Here is a 13584-nt window from a genome sequence, read left to right as displayed (position 1 = left end):
CTGTGTAGAGAGGGAGGGCATGAACTTTGCCAACAGGAAGGATGAATATGTATGGTGTTTTTCTTTGGATCAGGCTAACTGCGACCTCTGCTGAGAGGGATTGTGTGACAGTATGCTTGACTTTCTAAGCATGAGGCCTGCCAAATAAAGCATCTAGGTCGTACCTCTCACATAAGGGCAGTCAACCTACCAATGCTGAACTTCTTAGAGCCTAGAAAGCACTTCTTTTATTGTGGGGCCACTGAAAATATTATTTTCTTTGCCTGGAATAATTCTGGCTCCTCTGAAACTAATGTAAAACTGGTCCTGTGTGACATCTATCCACAGTGGAAATCTTGATTTAAATGCCATAAACTAAGGGCACCTTCATAGACTTCCCAAACTAACTTAGGAGGACCCCCTGCTATTTTGTATTAGTTAGAGCGCTCCAGAGAAATAGGACTAATAGGAAGGATATATGTGTGGTGAGGAGAGATAAGGAAATTTGCTCACAGGATTATGGAAGCCTGAAGAGTCCAAAATCTGCTGAGGAAAACTGTTAGACTGGAGACCCAGGGAAGATCCATTGTTGTAGTTCAAGTCCAAAGCCATCTATTGACAGAATTCCTTCTTGCTTGGGGGGGGGGGGGGGGAGGGCAGTCTTTGTTCCATTTATTAAACAAATTGGATGAGGCCTATCCAAGTTATAGAGGATAATCCACTTTGCTCAGAGTCCACCAATTAAAATGTTAATCTCATCTAAAACATACTGCCACAGGAGCATCCTAAATAATGTTTGAACAAAATCTGTGTACTATAGCACAGCCAAATTAACCATCACACCCAAGTAACATTATCCTGTTACTGGTTATGCATGTGAATGTTTTCATTCCTCAGTAGGCATGAGGACATGGGGCATGTTTCTTTCTTATATTTTTGATATGTGCCCCAAACACCAAGTAGACACTCACTGTTTAGTTAAGTCATTATTCATCAACACATGTTTATTAAGTACCTATCCTGTGCTAGATACTGTTCTAGTTTCCAGGGAGAAACAGTGAACAAGACATTTCTATCCTCTTGGAGCTTCTATTCAAGTGGAAGTATCTAAAAGTTGAGAAGTTTTAATAGGGATGTGACCTGATCTTACTTTGGTTTTAAAAATACCACTTTGGGGGCTACATTAAGTAGAATATTAGGCTGGGACAGGAGGGAAGGGTGGGAGCAGAGAGCAGTTAGGGAGCCATTGTATCAATTTGGATGAGATATGATGGTGGCTTGGACTAGGTTGGTAGAAGAGGAGGCAGTGAGGAATTTAGATTTGGGACATATACTGAAGGTGGAGAAAACTTGATGAAGTGATGTGAATGTGGAGTATGTTTATAGAGAAGTCAGCAATAGGGCCTAAATTTTGGGTCCAAGTAACTGTGGGGGTGGTGTTCCCATTTACTCAGTGTGAAGCTTGGTGGAGAAGCAGGTTTGAGCAGGAAATCAAGATTTGTTTTGGATATTTTAGATTGACATGTGTGTTTGATATTTGAATGGAGGGGGGAGAGGGCAATTGAGTATAGAGGTCCAGATCTCATGGAAGAGGCCTGTCCTGGAGGTGTAGATTGCTTATGAAGCCATGGGATGGGAGGTGATCGTATAGGAAGTATACAGAGGACATGAAGAGGAGAGTATCAAGGGAGAAGATGTGCCCTTGGGTTTGAATAGAGGAGAAAGATCTCAGAAAGAGACTGAAAAAGAGTGGTTGGAGGTAGGAGGAATAGCAGAAGGGTTTGGTGGCTAGGAGCCCAGGCAAGAAAATGTTCCAAGAAATAGGGAGAGATCATCTCTGTTTGCAGCTGAATGAATGAATTAGGTCTCAGAATCTATGAAGCACTCAAATAACCCAGAGTTCTAAACTAGGGTATTATGTCTGTGTGCCTCTTTGGGGAGATAAATCAATTACATTTGACTGGAACATTCCTTGAGAGCTGTGGTAGAGAAATTGGGGAAAGAATAGAAGAACCTTTTCTTTTTCTCTTCTGAGATTAGCCACTTTGTGCTCAATGAGAAAGGGAGAGCAGTGTATTTGTTTGTTTTACTGTTCATTGAGAGCCTGTTATATAATAGGCCCTGTTTAACCCTGAAAGTTATAATTCTGTGAGTTTTGTCTGAAAATCAAGCTTTTAGGGCAGTTTTATGTTTCTCTCTCTGTGTCTCATATTCTATCATAAGAAGTCCATGCAAATTGAATAACTTGAACTGAAAAGAAAAAAGAGAAGGTCCTTCTAGAAATATATCACACGAAGGAAAGAAATCTGAAGTTCAGAATTTAAAATAAGGGTAGTAAAATACTAAGAACAGAGTCCTATTAAGTGGCATGTGGAGATAATAGAGGATAGAACATCATTAGGAGAAAACATTTATCGAGCACTTTCTGTGTGTCAGGCATTTTCTAAATACTCAGCACATATTAATTTATTTAATATTCACAATAATTCGATACAGGCACTATTACTCTCATCCCAATGAGGAGACTGTAGCATTGACAAATTAAGAAATTTGTCTCAAAACAAATAGTTTGTAAGTGATTGAGCCAGGATTTAGATTTAGCTGTCTAGCTCGAGTCTACACGCATAACCATTATGTTTCATTGCCTCTGATAACTCCATGGGATAACTTTCAGAAGCAGCATGAAGTGATACTGGCTTGAGAATCCCGTTAAAGATCAGGAGAATGGTGGAAGCTGCAATGGAGGTGGAAGCAAGATCTTTGAGATTTGATGACAGAGAACACTGGAAAATCTTTTCAATGAATAGAGATATTTGAAGCGGTGATTGGTGTGTGTGTGTGGGTGGGTGGGTGGGTGTGTATGTGGGTGTGGTGTGGGGAAAGCAGTAAAGTCTATCCACACCTGTCAGAGTGTTTTAGCAGTGCTACTAGCTGCTCTGCCTAATATGTGCTCCAATGCTTTGAAGAAAAGGGTACAGGCTTCTCTAAGGAGGCAGGGTGATGACAGGTGAATTTCCATGTTACATGCGTAAGGGTTTCTTTGAGGCAGGGATAATACAGCTTGGTCCATCTTGCTCTCTTCTGAAAATCTCTAAGCCTGGTCCACAAAAAATCTGCGTGGTTATATTTTGATGTAGTTATTAAACCAACTGGTTGATAAGATTGATAAGAGAGTGGCAGGAATGATAGGGAATTCCTTGTAAGGGAGAAACAAGGGACATCCATGTATTCAGGATTGGCATCACCCTTTCTGCAGTTGTCCAATCCCTTGTTCTTTTCACTGTAACTGGCCAGGGAGGATGGAGTTCACCTACTTGAGCTCCCAGAAGCAGGGCCTGCTTCCTTATGCCTGATGCCAAGAGGTCTACCTGCCTTTTGTTCCTTGCTCATTCAGTGGAGAGAGGAGATCGGGACTCAAAAGAATTGTTGCAGCTACACAAGTCTATGTTTTCATGTTAAAGAAGGTCAAAATCATGGCTGCCTGATCTCAGTGTATTAAAGAAAAAAAACCCACTCTGCTACTTATTTTTTTTTAAAACAGGGAAAAGAGCTAGATTACTAACTAAATAAGTGTTACCAGAATTCAAATAGGTGATAATTGCAAAAGGAAGTCTAAATAGGCTTTTATTTTGCATTAAAGAGTGAAAAAGTCATTGGTGTTTTCAGAATCATGGAGAGCCTAACCCTTTGCTTTCCAGGGTTCAGAAGAATCTTTTGGAATTCTAAAAAGCCTGATGCAAAATAACATTCACTGCTTACTGGGGGTTGAATTGGGCTAGCTGTCTAATTTTCCTCATGTTTCTTATATTCATAGATGGTCTTCACTTGCACCTCTGATCCTGGTCATAACAGAAAGCAATAATTGCATTACCCCGAAGCATCTGCTTTGATATAATGAGAAAGTGTTGGCTGGTGGATGCCTTTTTCTGTGGTGTTTCAACACTAAATCTTGCATCAAATACCTTGTTAGACTAGTTAGTTATCTTCAATACAATTCTACTGACCTTTTTTGGACTAGGGGAGAAGACAAGTACAAATAATTTTAGTATAAGATAGACTGTGAACTGTAATATAGGCATATGCTGAGTGCAATGGGAATTATGTGTAATGATAACATAAGAGAATGCTAGGAGCAATCATATATTTAATAAAATCCCATGATAATGGTCATGATAAGAGGGGAACAAAGATGAGGCTTGAGATATATTTGGCCTATAACTAGCATTGGATCCATATCTTACCTGAAATTTGGACCACAGCAGTTTCTCCAAACTATTATTAGCTGGCACTTTTGAGTGCTTACTAAGTGTCAGGCGCTGTCCTCAGTGGTTATAGAATATTCCATTCATATTGTAGAGATAGAAACTATTATTAGCCCAGTCTTCAATGAAATAATGTGCTCAGAGAGATTAGGCCACTTTTCCAATGCCATGTATTAGTAATAATGAAGCTGGACTTAGAAACCGGGTCTGACTTACTCTAAAGGAATTCCGTGTTACTATGTTCCATGGGTATTTGGAATGGATATACCAAGATCCACTGACCCCTAGTGTAGAGCACATTCTGCCCCAGGAAGGTGAGAGTTGTGACCCAAAAATATTTTTCCTCAGATTTCCTCATACCACAAATGAAATAATGAAATTTGTCTTGGGCTAAAATTTAAAAATTATTTGTAGTTATTGGAGCCAGAGGTGATTTCATGGTAAAAATGGCAGTGTTAGAAGCATGAGCTGGGTAAGGGATACCAGTTTTATCATTGTTTTTTTTTAACAGCTTGTTCTTGCAGAACATTGGAATACTGGAAGAAGTAGGACATATAGCAAACAATATTGTAGCTAACTAGCAACTAAAGGAAAGTTTCATAACTTCAGTTAATAAGATGTAGATCTTCTAATATGTTTAAAATGAAGAGTCATTTAAAAATGTTATTTTGAACATGAAGACATGGAAGGATGTCGGCTGGAAATGTATTGCAGAATGAGGTTTGGCCTGACTGAACACTATTATTTTTGAAACAGTGATTCAGTTGTGTTCAATGCTATATGAGGTTGTGGTGAGAGGCTTCTCACTTGCTCAAGCAGAAATTACAAAGAGAGGTAATTGTTCAACCTTTACAACATAAATGTAGTCTGTAGCCTGCCTGAAAGATTGTAAACTGGGATTTGGGTTTTAACTTTGCCACTAAGTTATATTTGCCAGTCTGTCTCTGTTTCTTGTTCTATCCGGTGGATGTGAGGGCACCCTAACTGTGAAATTGGAGATCATGGTTTATTCAGTTTAGATGTTTCACTGCTTCATGTGTATCTGTCACTGAGAGGAAGAGCATTCTGTGGCTGAAGCTCAGCTGTGAAGTGGGAATAATAGTTCCTATCTACCCATCGCATAATTGGGAGTTATCAGTGAGATAGTGGTATGAAAGCTCTTTAGCTAAAAGTATACTTAATGTGGGGCTAGGCAGATTGCCTATGCTAATTTATATTTATATAGCATCTTCACAGACTTATATTTTTTATCTCTCACAACATCCCCTGAAATAGGAAAATATTTTACAGGTGAGGAAACTGAATCACTGAGTGATTATGTGACTTATTAGAAATTATAGTAAATTAGTAGAATAAAAACTGGACCTGAGGTCTCCTAAATTGCTGCTGGGCACTGTCCCCTTTAAATGTGATATATTATTATTTTGCTTTGAATCACAGAATAATGGAGAACAAGGAAATTGAGAGTCTTTTAAAGTAGTTTTTTAAATGGCCTGAAAAACAAAAATATGTTTTTTTCCCATTTAAAGCAGATTTTGTAGATATATTTATTGGGAGAAATAGGTCCATCTAGGAGGTAATTCCTTATGTTGTTTGATTTTACTTTTTGGTGGGCAATTGCTTTTTTTTGATTGTTGTTGTTGCTCTGCAGTAGGAAAATATTACTATTGTAAGTGAGGGTTGAAATGTGAAAACAGGCTCTCAAATAAAAATTGTATGGGGCACTTAGCATTCTGAAAAATATTTGAGTCATTATGCTGCAGTTCTAAAATTGAATCAATGCTATATTTAATAAGGCACAACAGGCCATGAATTACTGCACATTAATTCATACCCAGTATGTTGCTAGGCACATGGCTAAAAGCTGAGTACAGTCAATGCAACTAAACATGAATACACCATAATTCACACACCAGAGGGGCCCACTGTAATTATAAAATGCTATTATAAAGGGTTATTTAAAAATATTTAGATATGTTAAGTTTTATGCCTACATTATTCATGATATATGGTATTCTCATAAATTTAGCAGCATACTCCCCTTTTCTCAATACGGTAATTCTAAGATTTACATGTTAAAACCTAGATCTCCATTTTTCTCATCAGCAGGCTCCCTAAGGCTAGAAATATTATTCTATGGTTTCCAGTTTTCATTTGGGAAGAAACAACTTTCTCTAAGCAAGAAGTGTCATATCAAGTTGTGTGACTGCAACATTATGATTAAGGTAGAATAGTGAAGAGTGAGAAATTCTACTGCAGTTTCAATGGAGACAAAATGATAGGCTGAAGGGTGTGACTGGGCTGTCCCAAGAGGATGTTCCTGGGCCCTAAGGAGTAGGAAAATGGAAACCCTGATGTTGGTTCCATGTATCACAAGGAGGGTGGGTAAGAGTAGGTAAGGAGTGATTGGTCTGGTCTGTTTTTATTTTTAACTTCACAAACTATGGTTTGCATTTAATATTGGTAATTGTTGATGAGGAACTTTCAGGAAAATCGAACTGATTCTACAAATATTTATACAATGCTTCCTGAGGAACTATCTGAGCATCGTTTCCAGTGACCCAGAAGTATAATGCAGGCTCCTAGAATTCTAGAGCAGGGAGCTCTTGGTCGTTACCCTCACACCTAAATATGATGCAAAATAACTATTGTTGTAATATGTACAATAAAACTTAATTTTTACATAACATTTAAAAATTTATGAAACAGGAAGTGTTTGGTATTTAGATTTTTATACTCACTGATACTTGTGTAGCTGACTTTGTTACAATGATTAAGAGGAGAAAATTTATCTATATTATTTAATTATTTTATAAACTTTATAAGCCAAGATATTAACGTAATAGCTAGACTTAAATACTATTAAAAGCCAAACAAGGAGGAGTATTGCTAAAACTAATGAACCGAGTTCAATTTACATTTATATTACCAAGACTAATTGTGAGATCTTTCACCTTGATTGGAGTCCTTAGCAAATAAAAATGTGCTCAATTTTTTTGAGTGTTTGAATTGCTAAAGCATTACAGGAAATTAAACTTGACCAAGACATTCATCTGTTCAGACTAAGGATGGAAAAATGAACTTCCTTAAAACAATGAGCCTGTGGACACAAACTGAAGATCTATGTGGTCTTGCTCATGCATTTGTTAGTCGTGATTTTTAACTGCACATGTTGTATTGAAGCTTCAGCTATATTAAAACATGTTAAAACTAGTTAGTTCCCCACAAAAATCTACAAATAAAAACACTGCTTAGGATGTTGGTTCTGTTCTCAGCCTAATGTAATGGCTCTCAAATCCCAAAGAGCATCAGAATGATCTGGAGGGCTTATTAAAACACAGATTGCTGGGCCTATCCTCAGAGTTTCTGACTCAGTAGTTCTGTATGGGCTTCAGTAATTTGCTTGCTTAACAAGTTTTCAGGTGATGTTGCTGTTGTAAGTCTGGGACCACATTTTGAGAACCACTGATGCATTTTTTTTGGATTACAGTTACTATTTTATTTGATGCTGTTAGCACACAAGTTGGTATTTGTGGAGCCTGGCAGGGAAAAATTGAGTCTGTGATTTATTTACTTGATGACTAATAAGGCAAGTTAATAGGTCTAGATTGAAAGAAGAATGTTCAGCATAGGACACTTTCCAAGTTTCTGCCCCTTATGAGTATTAATAGGTCGAAGGCTTTTAATCACAAATGCAGTTCCTGGTTTGTGAATGGCTTGTTTTCCAAAGTTTGTTGTCTCTTTTTGAATGTTCCACAGATGGCAGAACTAACTAGCAAAAGAAAAAAAAAGCCTATTAAATCCATGTGTCTGAGCTACAGTATCAGTTGAACTCTTACTTTCCACCACTTCTAAGGAAATATGTATTTCAAGTTAATAATAATTAAAATTTATAAAGCAAATTAAAATGTTCAGGTGCTTTCATATGTGTATCTCATTTAATCCTCACAAAGATCCTATGAGGAAGGTCTTCATTATAATAACTTTAAAGATATGTTCTGCATAAAGTCATTCAGTCAGTATATGATTAGAGTCTGGATTGGAATTCAGATTCTTTGACTCTAGACTCCATGCCCTTTCCACTTGCTATGACACTTCTGTCACGTAGGACATGGAAACTCTAGGAATATATGACTGTGATGGAAGCCCCAGCCTCTGAACCTCTCTGGTTTTTGACTCTTCCTACCTAAATTTCCTGGGTTAGCACCTATTGGTCTTGGGCTAGAGCTCCTACTTATTCCTTTATTCCTTATACCTATTCTTTGACACTTTTCTACTTTAGCTGTCCTATTGGATTTGACCTCTAATTTACTGGAGTAATTTTCATTTGCCCTTTTTGTCTAGTAATTCAGGTCCTCTTATAACTGAGAAGTATTTAAGAGAAGACACAGATTTCAGGCCATGAACTTCTTTGCCTTTTAATTTTGGATTCAGAAAGTGCCCCACATAAGTCTTCTTTTGAGGTTAAAACTCAACACAGAGTGGTAAAGGAGACTGAATAAAATGTCTGTTTTTGAAAAGCAAATATTCTCCTATTTAATATCAACAGAAACACTTCTCCAGCTTTGATTCAAAAGTTGACCATTATGGTGGTAGATGAGCTAGATTTCTAGTGTGATGAATTTAGAGAAAAGCCAGATTATTATAATTGTGGCAATGTTTAAGGTCTGCACTCAAACCCCACTCAGGGCACCAGTGCATAAGCAAATGGTTTGCAGATCCTTTGAGATATTAGTTATCGGTCAGTCATATATGTTACAGTATCAGTTGCTGGTTGCCAGCCAAGGATGCCAGTCTTACAAAGCACATTGCTGGTGTTAAGAAGACTCCAGGTAGTAGTCCTCAAGGCTACATTTTCCTCCCAAATACCACTTGGGTACTGTAAAGATGATTTAATCCTTAGTTGTTCTAAGTGCCAATTTTACCAATACAATGGTACAAGACAAGTAAGTCCCCCAGCAGCCTTAGTTAGCACAAATATAAGTACATACCATTAAGATGAAGAATATGTGGCATGTCTGTCTGATTAAAGAAATGCCAGTGATGAAGGCAGAGTGATGCCACCAGAAACAAGGGGGCTGAGGTCGCCTTCAGGCCCATGGAGAGTTAATATTAGCCCTCTTCAGACATGAAAAATAATAATTAAACACTGCTTGTCAATTAATGCCAACTTAAAGAAAAGCCCTACACTTAGATTAAGTGAGGAGCATGGGTTGCTTGAGAACAGTGAGAAAGGAGGAGGGAAAAGGGTATAAAATAATGGAAGAGATAAGGTGAAAAAGGAGAATAATTAAACACACATGTACTTTCACAGAGTTGGGGCATTCATATTTCTAATTAGAATTTCAATGCAGGAGCCCAATTTAACCTTAGGGAGTCTTTATATTCATGTCACTGTTGTACACAGCAATCAATCCAACTCTGGCATCTTACTTGCAAGTTGAATTTTCATACTACATTAGTGGAGCCCCAGCTTCTTTGTATCTTTAATGGATATTTTCTTTTTTTAGAGCTTTAGTGTGTGTTTTGTTTTCTAGAAAATTCTATGCTGAGAGGAGCAATAGCCATTTAGATACTGGAATTCAAAAGAGGGGCTTCTTGATATTAACCCCTTTCTTTCTTGACAAATGCAGTTGTGATACTTTTGCAATTATCTTCAATCATGACTACGTGAGTGATGTTAGAGGAATAATCCGTGTGTGTCCAACAAAACAGCCTAGTGCACTAGGCAGTAAATGGTAAATAAAAGAATCCAGAATTCTCTCTCCAATGACTGTATAGTAAGCCGTTAACAAGCTACTTTGGAGTTAAGTTCCTCCCAAATCTCCGAAATGGAATTTTGACTTCCCTTTGTCTTTCTCTTCTATAGTCCTCAGCAGATTTATGTTTAGCTAGCATTTTCTAATTCTGGAACATATTATAGAACCACCGCCTATCACTCTATATAGCTAAAAGGTCATCGGTTCTAGTTTTCCATCTTATCAAATGGGAAACTGAAACTATAGAGGTTAAATATTTTGCCTCAAATCAGATCGCTCAGGAGGAGGTAATTTTAACTCATGCCATGTAATGTAATATAGAACTCAGATATCATGAATTCTTCTCAAGCAGGAATTTATGATCTTTATGGGATTACTTCTTAGACAAGCCTAAAAATAACAGTTTTATACTGGGTCAGATCTAAGTATTACCCAGGCCTATAGTTTGTCTCAACAATATCAGTAAGAGGATATTTTGCCCCTACTCCTTCAGAGTCCTGATTTTCATCTGAGCTCTCAGAAACTACATCTCAGTATGTGCATGTTTTTGTCACAGTATGAAGCCAGAATCAGGAACCAATACAGACCCTCAGTGAGTCTAGCAACTCAGAGCAATGATGATCCATAGAGAAATACACCCTATGGATTTATTTGGAATGAAAGACAGTGAATCCGGGTAATAGGAACTGATAGGGATATTGGCATGGAACCCAAGACATCTTCAATTTTCCAGTCTAAAGAGACTGGCAGAAACATTGGTCATTGCCTGGAAACATAGGCAGGGCAGTCAGGCTTAGTCAGGGCTAGTGTTGGACCATACTCTGTGGTGAGATTTGTGAGGCTAAGGCAAATAATCCTCCCAACTGTTAGCCAACCCCAAGATGTGAAATTTCCTATGCTAATAATCCTTCCTAAAGCTCTTTTTTACAATTTAACTGGCTTTTAAGGCCTTATGATATCTAATAAGAAAATTTGTTAGAATCTTAACATCAAGATTTAAATATTTTGCTCATTCAAGTTAAGAGAATTGAAACCTACTGATCATCTTTGCACGTTGCCAAGTGGAGAGGTACATGATCCCAAGGGACAAGCAGATAAATGTTTCATTGGGGTAGAGGGAAGAAAGCTTTGGGTAGTATTCATACAGGTTCTACAGGTGCTGAAAGGAGGTAGTTGAAGAAGTGTCTGAACCTTAAGGATACTGAGACTGTGTCTGAGGGTGATTTTGAAAGGGCAGTTGTAGAGGGGAAAATTGGCCAAAGATGAACTATACTTGTTCATAGTTTTTTTTTTTTTTTTTTTTTGAAATAACAGGGGGATGGTTTGGAGCTGATAGAGCAGTTTAGTTTAGCAATTTGTTCTTTGGAAAAGGCCTTTAATCCTCAGCCCCTATACCTGTTGCCTGTCTCTACCCCCTCATCATTCTCTAGGGAAGTTTCAAACAGAATTACTTACAGTCAAGTGAGAACCAAATTAAGGGAGCTACAGGTACACCAAGCAGATGCCTTAGATTATTTTTCTTCTTACTTGCTTCTCTTTAGAAGCAAGTAAGCCCTCTCTTCCTGAAGCCTAATTATTTGCATTGACTTGAAATGTGTTGCTTACCTGATTTGCAATTTCAAAATGTTCGTTTTCTCTGTGGATCTACTTCCTCTGCCTTGATGTGATCTCTGGACCTGGTAAACATCTGCTCTCCAAAGGCAAATTATGCAACAAGGCAAAACAGGCAGCAATTTCCATTTCTCCATTTTTAAAAGATTTTATGTATTTACTTGAGAGAGAGAGAGAGAGAGAGAGAGTGAGTAGGGGGGAGGGAGACAGAGTAGACTCCACACTGAGAGCAGAGCCCCACATGGGGCTCAGTCTCATGACCCTGAGATCATGACCTTAGCTAAAATCAAGAGTCAGAGGCTTAACCAACCGAGCCACCCAAGTTTCCAAGATTTCTCCATTTAGATGGTGATATCTATATATGATCTGATAGTCATACACACACACACACACACACACACACACACATACTGATATGTATCAGACCATTTGATTGCAATATAGAACTTGGCATTTGAACCCCTGAGGAAAGAATCTGTGTTTATTTCATCTTTTATCTCAAACACTAGCTCACTGGCATATTGGAGAAGCCAAATAAATGTTGACCTAAAAGTTCTATTCAATTCACTATTAAAGCAGCACCTGCCAAGTTCCAGGTAATGGGGAGGAAGTAAAGATAAGCCACACATTGTGTCAAAGAGTTTACAAGTTCAAGTGAGTGAAATAAAATTATAATAAAGGTTTGAAGAAAATGTTGCAGGAAATGAAAATGATAGTTACTAAATAAGACAAAGGACAGGGAAAGGCTTCATGGAGGATACATCTGAGCTGAGCCTTGGAGGATAAATCGAAGTTGGAGAGGAAATGGAATGGAAAGAGGAGAAAGGAAATGGAATGGGAAAGAGGAGAAAGGAACAAGATAAACCTAGCCAGGATTTAGGAAAGTGCTGGACCATAATTTAAAAAGTGTCTTAGGGGGCATCTGAGTGCTCAGTCAATTGAGTGTCCAATTCTTGGTTTTGGCTCAGGTCATGATCTTGCGGTGGTAGGATTGAGCTCTTCTTTGGGTTCTGCACTTTTTTTTTTTTTTTTTTTTTTTTAAGAAAAAACGTCTTTGGAGGAGGAAAAAGAGGTCTGTGTGTGTGCGCACATGTGATGAAGAAGATACATGGTAGAAAACTTTGGATGATTTAATTTCAGTAGATAATGGTAATGACTCAGTTACAATTGTGCTTATATTACCTGCCAATAGCATATTAGAGTGAGATAAATAGGTTATGAAGTTAACGCAGAAATTTAGGCTGGGGCAATAAATGCTTGAAAAACGATATAGCAGCTGGAAGTGTCAAGGAGGAAATGAATTCAAGAGATAGTATAGGGATACAATTAAAAAAATAATTGCAAGCCAGTTGAAAGAGGATAAGCTACAGCAGCCATAAAAAATGACTCATGTTTTACATCAGCACAATAGAAGATCCTGATGACAATTACTGAAATAAGAGAGGAAAGAAGCATTTTAAGAGTTGAAAAATTGAGCACCTAGCCAGTTCTAGAAAGATGGAGCAGGAACAAATAGGTACTAGCCTCCTTGTGTAACTCCATTCTCAGTTCCAGTCACCTCTGCCACACTGAGGAATTGTTAGACTGAATGCAGGATGTGGAAAGTGTTAGCAAGGCCTAGGATTAGATGGGGGAGCAAGTACACGCAATTTTTTGCTGTCTTGTGAGTTGCAACAGAACTCTCAGGTATGAGAACTAGAATGAATTGCATCCTGAAGAAGGCTCAGCTTATGGACATCCTTGGGTCACCTTCACCTGCCTCCCAAAGAAAAACAACCTCTCCCCCCGCTGACCACTGACAGGAAATGACTGTACTAGCTTGGACCTGAGGGGAAGCTGAACAGGTAGGCTCCCTACTCTGCAGGCTGCAGAAACCCTAACTTTGCCAGGGAGAGAGGAGAAATGAAGATTTTCCTTCCAGGTAGCAAACTGACAAATTGGCTTTTGGGGATGTCCTGTGAAAGCAGAATGCT

The 13584-nt window shown here is 38.2% G+C and overlaps 1 long non-coding RNA gene across 2 annotated transcripts in view; it reads right to left on the bottom strand.

The window, feature by feature from the left end:
- Positions 1-7772: 7772 nt before the first annotated feature.
- Positions 7773-13584, bottom strand: part of LOC144320039 (uncharacterized) — a 43184-nt gene continuing 37372 nt past the window's right edge. For both annotated transcript variants that reach the window (XR_013385631.1, XR_013385632.1), the window contains 2 exons: positions 11606-11771; positions 7773-8013 (listed from right to left, as the gene is read on the bottom strand). This is a non-coding gene — a long non-coding RNA (uncharacterized LOC144320039). The remainder of the gene's footprint in view (positions 8014-11605; positions 11772-13584) is intronic.

Source organism: Canis aureus, chromosome 9 (assembly GCF_053574225.1).
Source record: "Canis aureus isolate CA01 chromosome 9, VMU_Caureus_v.1.0, whole genome shotgun sequence".
Lineage (NCBI taxonomy): Eukaryota > Metazoa > Chordata > Mammalia > Carnivora > Canidae > Canis > Canis aureus.
This window is presented reverse-complemented; position numbering and strand designations above follow the sequence as displayed.